Source organism: Schistocerca serialis, chromosome 7 (assembly GCF_023864345.2).
Source record: "Schistocerca serialis cubense isolate TAMUIC-IGC-003099 chromosome 7, iqSchSeri2.2, whole genome shotgun sequence".
NCBI lineage: Eukaryota > Metazoa > Arthropoda > Insecta > Orthoptera > Acrididae > Schistocerca > Schistocerca serialis.
Genome location: NC_064644.1, coordinates 597095450 through 597105940, shown reverse-complemented (window position 1 = coordinate 597105940; position 10491 = coordinate 597095450). Strand labels below are relative to the sequence as shown.

The 10491-nt window shown below is 46.2% G+C and overlaps 1 non-coding gene across 1 annotated transcript; it reads right to left on the bottom strand.

The window, feature by feature from the left end:
- Window positions 1-4611: 4611 nt before the first annotated feature.
- On the bottom strand, window positions 4612-4686 carry Trnas-uga (transfer RNA serine (anticodon UGA)). Its single transcript has one exon. It is a non-coding gene; the product is annotated as a tRNA-Ser (tRNA).
- Window positions 4687-10491: the final 5805 nt, after the last annotated feature.

Here is a 10491-nt window from a genome sequence, read left to right as displayed (position 1 = left end):
TTTACCTTGATAGTATCGAGATATTCGTACGAGAAAGTAGTGTTTTGGTTGAGAATTTTAGAAGGGGATGTTCTCTGAACTTTAACACTAAACCACAAATCTTTTGTAGAATCTTCCACTGCTGTTGGAGAGCATATCAGCGACGCATTAGTGCTTACTATGTGAAACTTCGACGAAACGCGCTGCTTTTCCTACTTCCTCTATCAGTGCTATCTGTTATCGATATTCAGGTGTTAGTTGATCGAAGATTCTTCTACTCCAATACTTGACAAATCACCTTACTGTGTGTGACAGCGACAACTTCGTGTGTCATTGCTACTTCGCCCACTTTTTGTTCCGTTCGCTACTTGTGTGGGAGGGACGAGAGGTGCTAAGCCTCCATAACAGCTCTAAAGATCGAATAAATGATTTGAGGTTGACAGACGGCAGTGGCGGCGGGGCAGTGTCCCCGGCGTGTAGCCAGCTACGTTCTAAAAGCTCTGCTTCTTCCTGGAAGACAGTACAGGACCCACGGCAAGCAGGTGGCTCTCCGGGTGAAAGGTCTGAGGAAGGCAGCAGCACACGATCATGCCCACTCACGCGCTGTCGCCTTCAAACCAAACTTAGGATCGATGACAGCTTACCTTTTTAGGCCACAATGTGCTACTGTATCGAATGCCTTCCAAAATCAAGGAATACGGTATCAAACTGGGTTCCACAATGAAACTCCCTCGCAGATTAAAACTGTGTGCCCGACTGACACTCCAAATCGGGACCTTTGCCTTTCGCGGGCAAGTGCTCTACCATCTGAGCTACCGAAGCACGACTCACGCCCCGTCCTCACAGCTTCACTTCTGCCAGTACCTCGTCTCCTACCTTCCAAACTTCACAGAAGCTCTTCTGCGAACCTTGTAGAACTACCACTCCTGGAAGAAAGAATGTTCCGGAGACATGGCTTTGCCGCAGCCTGAGGGATGTTTCCAGAATGAGATTTTCACTCTGCAGCAGAGTGTGGTAGACCACTTGCCCGCGAAAGGCAAAGGTACCAGCCGGCCGTGGTATCCGAGTGGTTCTAGGCGCTTCATTCCGGAACCGTGCGACTGCTACGGTCGCAGATTCGAATCCTGCCTCGGGCATGGATGTGTGTGATGTCCTTAGGTTAGTTAAGTTTAAGTAGTTCTACGTTCTAGGAGACTGGTGACCTCAGGTGTTAAGTCCCATAGTGCTCAGAGCCATTTGAACCAAATTTTTTTGCAAAGGTCCCGAGTTCAAGTCTTGGTCCGGAACACATTTTTAATCTGCCAGGAAGTTTTATATCAGCGCACACTCCGTTGCAGAGTGAAAATCTCATTCTGGGTTCCGCTGTCTTCACCCGTCTGGATCTCATGGATGAGCAGGACGAACTGAGTTTCGCAAGATCTCTTTCTTCGGAAACCATACTGACAGATAAGGAATAAAGTTGTGGTCACGCAAAAAAGTCGTGTTAAGAGAGAAAAAGACGTGTTCTATAATATTACACCCGTTTAATCTGAACGATAAGCCCACGCCCATTCGCATCTAGATGTTTCTCTTGTTGACTTTTCAACAATGAATGTAGCTACGAAACTGATGGCCCTGCGGGTAATGTTTCTTACTCATAACTACAACAACCTTTTGTCTTGTACAGTACCCCTTATTGTCCCTCTGAAACAATTCACTGTCAAATCAGAAACCGACTTTTTCGTTTCCTCAGTTTTTATATTCAATTTTTTAAGTTAAAACTCTCATGTTACTAAACTCATTTCTTTCCTACCTAACATTCTCTCAGTTCCCCTCTAACATATTTCAGTTCCTCCGCACCTCTTCATTCCCTTCACGCGAACTAATTTCACAGGTCACAGCAAACTCAAAATTATGAACTTACTGTTTCATAATTTTCCCGTCTAAAAACAGAGACATGGTACACATTATTAATACTAATTATTATATTATTATTAGTTTATATTAGCATACAATTAAATTAAAGGTTTTGTGTTTGTTTCAGTCAGTAATCTCGCGTAGTTTTCACGTACAGCAAAGTGAAAAAGAAAATCTGGCTAGATGTAAAACAGGATCATCGAAACCGCATCCTTTCAGATGAAATATCTTTAGATTAATGCAAAACTGAAAAGATATGTTTGAATACATCAATGACAAAAAATAAACTTTCTAGAACGGAACAAATATTTTTGAGGTGGAATGAAGTACTGTAAACAAAATTTTTCAAACGTTAGCTTTAACCTTATGAACTTTTTAATACTAAATTTGCTCACAGACAATAAATGGTGTTTCTTATCACTTTTGAACTTCGCAAGGTTCATTCTGCCGTTTATTCCAGAAAGCTGTTAACCAGTAATCGAAAGCAGACACGTCCTAGCATTTGAAAAATCTATAGTAACACAACAGGAAACGCAAAAAATTCAAAAATTAATGTTTTCCTAAATTAACATCTAGCTTCCAGTCTGGTAGATTTCACTGTCCAGAGTTTATGGGCTGACAATAGTCACTGACTTGCGCGACCTGAAGGGATCATTACTGCTGGACGTGACCTTGTCGGACAAAGGCGAAAGAATATTCAGCGTTGACAAGACTTGTCTTTCTCTCAGTAACAATCCTCCTGCTCTAGTCGTTGCTACTAAACGGCAAGAGGGCATGGATAGCGTGATGTGTAAAAAAAGGGGAGCAAAGTCGCTGTAGTGGGCTGTTGCAAAGCTGCGGGCATGTCCATTCCTCCGTTCATTGTCGTTAAAGGAAACAAGCTTAGAATGGCAGATTGCCGACGCGATCCGGTGTTTGTATGACGTAATTATTCTACACTATCAAAGAAGCATTTTGTGCATAGGTAAAACATGTTTAGAATTTCACGTCAGCTGCACCCAGAGTGCTTTCAATGGACGACCACATGACCCATTCAAACACGGTCGGTGTTCAAGAGTGTTGGACGGAACATGAGACTGCACGTGGGTCTCCCCAGCCACACGACATTACCACTGCCGCTTTAGGAGAAGGCAGTTTTCAAGCACTGAACACCTTCTAGAAGTACGTGTACCATCAGCGTGCTTTCACTCACCGACACCAGATGATAATAAAACGCAGTATGGTCTTCTCTGGAAAGCAACTCCAAAAGAAATGTTGATTTCGGAAACAGCGTAGGGAACATTCAGTGAGCAACTTGATCAGCCAACTGCGGAAGGCGGAAACAGTGAAGACTCATATGCAGCAAGATGGTTCAAATGGCTCTGAGCACTATGGGACTCAACTGCTGTGGTCATCAGTCCCCTAGAACTTACAACTACTTAAACCTAACTAACCTAAGGACATCACACACATCCATGCCCGAGGCAGGATTCGAACCTGTGACCGTAGCAGTCGCACGGTTCCGGACTGCGCGCCTAGAACCGCGAGACCACGGCGGCCGGCTATATGCAGCAAGATGTGCACTAGTGTTCCAAGATATTTCTGATCAGACGACTAAGCGCCGATGTAGAAATAAGACTGAGAAGGCAGAAATACTGACAAATTTTCAAAGAATACAGAAAATTAAGGCCAGAGGAAAAAAAAACTTTCCGTTTCCCCTACGGCTGCAGAAGGGTAAGAGAGCGTCGAACGAACACATATGGACACACACGTGTGTGGATTTTGCGACAGGCCCATATTTTATGAAAGAATGATACGAGAAATTTAGGCGCATAGTAACAGGAGTGTTGGTGTCGGAGCACCATAGAAGAAAAAAATTCCGTGGTGAATATACACTACTGGCCATTAAAATTGCTATACCAAGAAGAAATGCAGATAATAAACGGGTATTCATTGGACAAATATATTATACTAGAACTGACATGTGATTACATTTTCACGCAATTTGAGTGCATAGATCCTCAGAAATCAGTATCCAGAACAACCGCTTCTGTGGGCATTGAGTCAAATAGAGCTTGGATGGCGTTTAGGCAGGTACAACTGCCCATGCAGCTTCAACACGATACCACAGTTCATCAAGAGTAGTGACTGGCGTATTGTGACGAGCCAGTTGCTCGGCCACCATTGACCAGGCGTTTTCAATTGGTGAGAGATCTGGAGAATGTGCTGGCCAGGGCAGCAGTCGAACATTTTCTGTGTCCAGAAAGGCCCGTACAGGACTTGCAACATGCGGTCGTGCATTATCCTGCTGAAATGTAGGGTTTCGCAGGGATCGAATGAAGGGTAGAGCCACGGGTCGTAACAAATCTGAAATATAACGTCCACTGTTCAAAGTGACGTCAATGTGAACAAGAGGTGTCCGAGACGTGTAACCAATGGCACCCCATACCATCACGCCGGGTGATACGTCAGTATGGCGATGACGAATACACGCTTCCAATGTGCGTCACCGCGATGTCGCCAAACACGGATGCGTCCATCATGATGCTGTGAACAGAACCTGGATTCATCCGAAAAAATGACATTTTGCCATTCGTGCACCCAGGTTCGTCGTTGAGTACACCATTGCAGGCGGTCCTGTTTGTGATGCAGCGTCAAGGATAACCGCAGCCATGGTCTCTGAGCTGATAGTCCATACTGCTGCAAACGTCGTCGAACTGCTCGTGCAGATGAAACTTCCTGGCAGATTAAAACTGTGTGCCGGGCCGAGACTCGAACTCGGGACCTTTGCCTTTCACGGGCAAGTGCTCTACCAACTGAGCTACCCAAGCACGACTCACGCTCCGTCCTCACAGCTTCACTTCTGCCAGTACCTCGTCTCCTACTTTCAAAACTTTACATAAGCTCTCCTACGAACCTTGCAGAACTAGCACTCCTGAAAGAAAGGATGTAGCGGGGACATGACTTAGCCACAGCCTGGGGGATGGGACGGGGCGTGAGTCGTGCTTGGGTAGCTCAGTTGATAGAGCACTTGCCCGCGAAAGGCAGAGGTCCCGAGTTCGAGTCTCGGTCCGGCACACAGTTTTAATCTGCCATGAAGTTTCATATCAGCGTACACTCCGCTGCAGAGTGAAAACCTCATTCTGTTCGTGCAGATGGTTGTCGTCTTGCAAACGTCCCCATCTGTTGACTCTGGTATCGAGACGTGGCTGGCTGCACGATCCGTTACAGCCATGCGGATAAGATGCCTGTCATCTCGACTGCTAGTGATACGAGGCCGTTGGGATCCAGCACGGCGTTCCGTATTACCTTCCTGAACCCACCGATTCCATATTCTGCTAACAGTCATTGGATCTCGACCAACGCGAGCAGCAATGTCGCTATACGACAAACCGCAATCGCGATTGGCTACGATCCGACCTTTATCAAAGTCGGAAACGTGATGGTACGCATTTCTCCTTCTTACACGAGGCATCACAACAAAGTTTCACCAGACAACACCGGTCAACAGCTGTTTGTGTATGACAAATCTGTTGGAAACTTTACTCATGTCAGCACGTTGTAGGTGTCGCCACAGGCGCCAACCTTGTGTGAATGCTCTGAAAAGCTAATCATTTGCATATCCCAGCATATTCTTCCTGTCGGTTAAATTTCGCGTCTGTAGCACGTCATCTTCGTGGTGTAGCAATTTTAATGGCCAGTAGTGTATGTAGTACACTTAGGAAACTCTTGCTACTCGCTTTACCCCGTCTATTAAGGTGATGTGAGTATAATAAAAAGACCAGAATTTTGATTGTTTATGAAGTACCCTGTGTACGTATCATTACGATTTTGATTCAGCTTGCGTAATTTGTGCGTGTTAAAACCGGAAGTTCCCAGTCAAACCTGAGTGACTAACAATGGGACCTTACGCAATGGCTCTCTTCGATTTTTTCAGACTTGCAGGATATGAGGCTCAGTGCGTAGACATAAATTTCCTAAATTAGTACGATACAGTTCTCAAGAAACAAATTCGAAGAAACTGCCTTTGAAAATTAGAATATTTCCGAGCGCTACTAAGTAGAAAACATTTCTTGTGCATTAACACAGTCAGTGGTTGTTGAGTGCGTCGTCTAGACGTCTTGTAACCGTCAAGTCACTGATTCGGTTTTCGTTTATTGCAACTACTTTTTTTACTTAAATTATATTATCAAATGGTATGTTATTTAACTGATACTGAATCATATCCATACTAATATTGTAAATGCGAAGGTAAGACTGTCTGATACTGATACGTCCACACGACTGAACCGTTGAACCTATTTCAATTATATTTGGTATGGAGATAGCTTGAACCCTGAAGAATAACATAGGCTACAGCAGAAAATGAAATTCCCTAACTCTATGAGGGTGAAGTAGTGAGTGGAATAGATTTTCTTTCATCAATGAACAGGAAAGATGTCAAAAAAATATAACATTTAAATTTGTATACGTTGTATAACGAATAGCTAATTCAATAGCTTAATGTAGCTGTCCCTGCACCACTTGGCAGCGATGTTGCGTACGCCACGTCGTGATTTGGTGCAGTATTTTATTTTGTGTGTGTGTGTGGAGGGGGGGGGGGATGTTGAGAAGGGGTGGCAGGGCGCACATCACGAGTTACGTTTAACCAAGCAGGAAAACATGTGAGGGGAGCTGATGTTATTGCATACACAACAGTTTACTTTTACATCATTACAAATCATAACGAAACTACTTATATGCGAGGGCAGTTGTGGGTTACAGCTAATTTTTTAATTAAAAACATGGTTTTAATTACTGGTAGTATAAAATTAATTAAAATTCGCTAAGGAACTGCGAAATGCTGTATTTTAAATACAAAAATGTTATATACATGAATGATAACGTTCAATCTCTAGAAATAAAATTTTCTCTTTTGTATCGAATTTAATTTCTTGCTTGCGACTACTCACGATTACACACGATTAGTCATTGAAAATAAAAAGATGTGATTCATTACTTGATAATCAACATTTCTATTCGTTAACAAAAAATGAAATGTAAATCAAAGTAAAGTAAAGGTTGTTATATCGAGATTAGAACCAGTGACTTCACAGTCACAGGACGTAACTCTATGCAGTCAACTCCCGGTGACTACGTTAATACGCCAGAAACGTTTCACACTTAACAGCACTCGACAATGTTCTAATTTTCGAAAGTGATTTTGTCGTCTTTCTTTTTCGCGGTCGTTTAGGCCTAGCGCCGCTTTAAATACAGCGGCCGGTGCTCGAGCACCCCCCACCCCCCCCCCCCCCTCACTCTCACTGACTGCGCGCCTAGCACCCCGCCCGCAGGCAGCGGTGAGCCGGCTGGAGAGGAGAGGAGAGGAGAGAGGCAACAGCCGCCTCTGCCAAGAACCCACTCCTACCTTCCCCACCCCCCACCACGACGCCTTCCCGGCCTTCGTTACGCGGGCCCTAACAAGCGCGGTGTAAACATGGCGCGCGTACGTGTCAATTTGCTTTAATGGATGTGGGGCCGCGGATTTATAACAAGCGCTCATTAAAGCGCATCACCTGCCGGCCAGCAAGAGATTTATGCCGTCTCTCCAGGAGTCGGGGAGCTTCCAGTTCCAGCACGCGCCGCCTCTCCACTCTACATGGCCGCACTGGGGGCTCCCTCCGACACTATCGATCCTAATCTGTGTAAATCGAGAAGCAACCGTAGTACCATTTACGAGCGCGCACGGACCAGAACCAGTGAAGCAGATAAAAGATTCGCACCCTCACTCCGTACATTTATCAACTATCAATAGAAATACAAACAAACAACTTCTTGCAGATTCTTTTCGAGCTATTCGAGCAAGTTAAGCACAGCACAGACGCTCGACAGTCAAATCTCTTAACAGGCACTTTCTTATTTTGTCACGGAACAGAATAGTAAAGGGGCGGAAATTAAAAAAAAAAGAAAGAAAAATTAAAACTCACTGACGTTTATACGGGCAGATTTGCGTCATGCCAGCGACAGAAGCAAGCCAGTATGTCACAAGTGGGCCAGGTCGACAACACATTGTGACACTCCTTGCTGAGTGACGACACACATTCAGCACAAATCAGACTGCGATAGAAAAACCAAAGGAAGTGAAGCAACTGATGTTAGCTCATGAGGCAAGTTTCGTACGAGCACATAGCAAGCGACCGACACAGCAGTTCACAGCCCGTTAATACAGCAGAATAAAATTGACACATTCTGTCATTACGAACAGAACCTTGCGTCATAGTCACGTACTAGCTCCCGTTAAATACTCCTGCTCTCCAGCTCTCGTCAGGAGTTGATCATCAGGATCAATGACATTCACAGTAGAAGCACTCGATTCCACGATTGCAGCTATAGTGAATGTATGTCCTAGGCCGTCCAGTACAGTCTATGAACTAGCCAAAGATGCAATTGCAATTAAGCTATAAATAGAACAGTGACATAATGTTATAAACAAACACGATGCATCAGGTCGTTAATACATATCTCAGCTATGAACTATGAACAAATGATGTATAATATTTACAACAATTATTCATTCACAATTGTAAATATTATGTACCAAAAGTTTCGCTAAATGTTAATACGCAAAAACAATTTTACAGTCAGAAAATAAAAGTGACCCACTGAAGGTCACACAAACAGTGCTGAAACATGTCTGGGTGAAACAAAACTGAAAAAACGTGTCTTGCATAAGGCGGAATTCCTCGTCCCATTTTCGTGGCATGCACGAACGTAACAAGAAGAACTGCAACACCACAAACCACAAGATGATTATCACAGAGGCTCCCTCAAGAATGAGCAGGTGGAAGCTCTCTTGGATCTGTTGCACTAAGGGACGGAGTATGTACAGCACTGAAAGAGTCAGAGCTTATGACACATTTGAGAAGCCTGTGTCACCGAATGTACTTCGTGGCCTAGTACAGGGTGAAGAGCTCTGGTGCAAATACTGAGCAGTTTCCAGAAGCCAATACCGAAAATCGTAGGCGCCAACGACGGAGGCACACCCGATACAACGGCCCGTCCGAGAGGCGTCAGTGTACACAAAGGTGCTATCGCTAAGTTCCGTGTGAAGGTCGTGATAGATCGAATCTGGACTAATTCTCTTAGGAGTGGAATTAAGTTCTATGGTGAACATGGGGTGCCGCATGAAGCCAAGGTGGTGAAGGATTCACACCCATCGCGAAAATGGCAGGTAGCGTGAAGTTAAGCTGCTGGAGCAATAGCCGAAAGCAAATTCCAGGAAGTAATTGAAAAGAGGGAGCGCCCCATACTGGCAGTTAAAGGAGTCATCGAAGAAGGGAACATTGGATGGTTGGTCGGGCATGGCAGACAAACAGCATACCACGCTGGTACGACAGAGGTAGTTTGATAGCTTCCGCATAGAGTGTCTCAACCAGGCTATTGTAAATGGCGCTAGTGGCCGAACGGATTCCACGATAATGGATTGTACACTCCTGGAAATGGAAAAAAGAACACATTGACACCGGTGTGTCAGACCCACCATACTTGCTCCGGACACTGCGAGAGGGCTGTACAAGCAATGATCACACGCACGGCACAGCGGACACACCAGGAACCGCGGTGTTGGCCGTCGAATGGCGCTAGCTGCGCAGCATTTGTGCACCGCCGCCGTCAGTGTCAGCCAGTTTGCCGTGGCATACGGAGCTCCATCGCAGTCTTTAACACTGGTAGCATGCCGCGACAGCGTGGACGTGAACCGTATGTGCAGTTGACGGACTTTGAGCGAGGGCGTATAGTGGGCATGCGGGAGGCCGGGTGGACGTACCGCCGAATTGCTCAACACGTGGAGCGTGAGGTCTCCACAGTACATAGATGTTGTCGCCAGTGGTCGGCGGAAAGTGCACGTGCCCGTCGACCTGGGACCGGACCGCAGCGACGCACGGATGCACGCCAAGACCGTAGGATCCCACGCAGTGCCGTAGGGGACCGCACCACCACTTCCCAGCAAATTAGGGACACTGTTGCTCCTGGGGTATCGGCGAGGACCATTCGCAACCGTCTCCATGAAGCTGGGCTACGGTCCCGCACACCGTTAGGCCGTCTTCCGCTCACGCCCCAACATCGTGCAGCCCGCCTCCAGAGGTGTCGCGACATGCGTGAATGGAGGGACGAATGGAGACGTGTCGTCTTCAGCGATGAGAGTCGCTTCTGCCTTGGTGCCAATGATGGTCGTATGCGTGTTTGGCGCCGTGCAGGTGAGCGCCACAATCAGGACTGCATACGACCGAGGCACGCAGGGCCAACACCCAGCATCATGGTGTGGGGAGCGATCTCCTACACTGGCCGTACACCACTGGTGATCGCCGAGGGGACACTGAATAGTGCACGGTACATCCAAACCGTCATCGAACCCATCGTTCTACCATTCCTAGACCGGCAAGGGAACTTGCTGTTCCAACAGGACAATGCACGTCCGCATGTATCCCGTGCCACCCAACGTGCTCTAGAAGGTGTAAGTCAACTACCCTGGCCAGCAAGATCTCCGGATCTGTCCCCCATTGAGCATGTTTGGGACTGGATGAAGCGTCGTCTCACGCGGTCTGCACGTCCAGCACGAACGCTGGTCCAACTGAGGCGCCAGGTGGAAATGGCATGGCA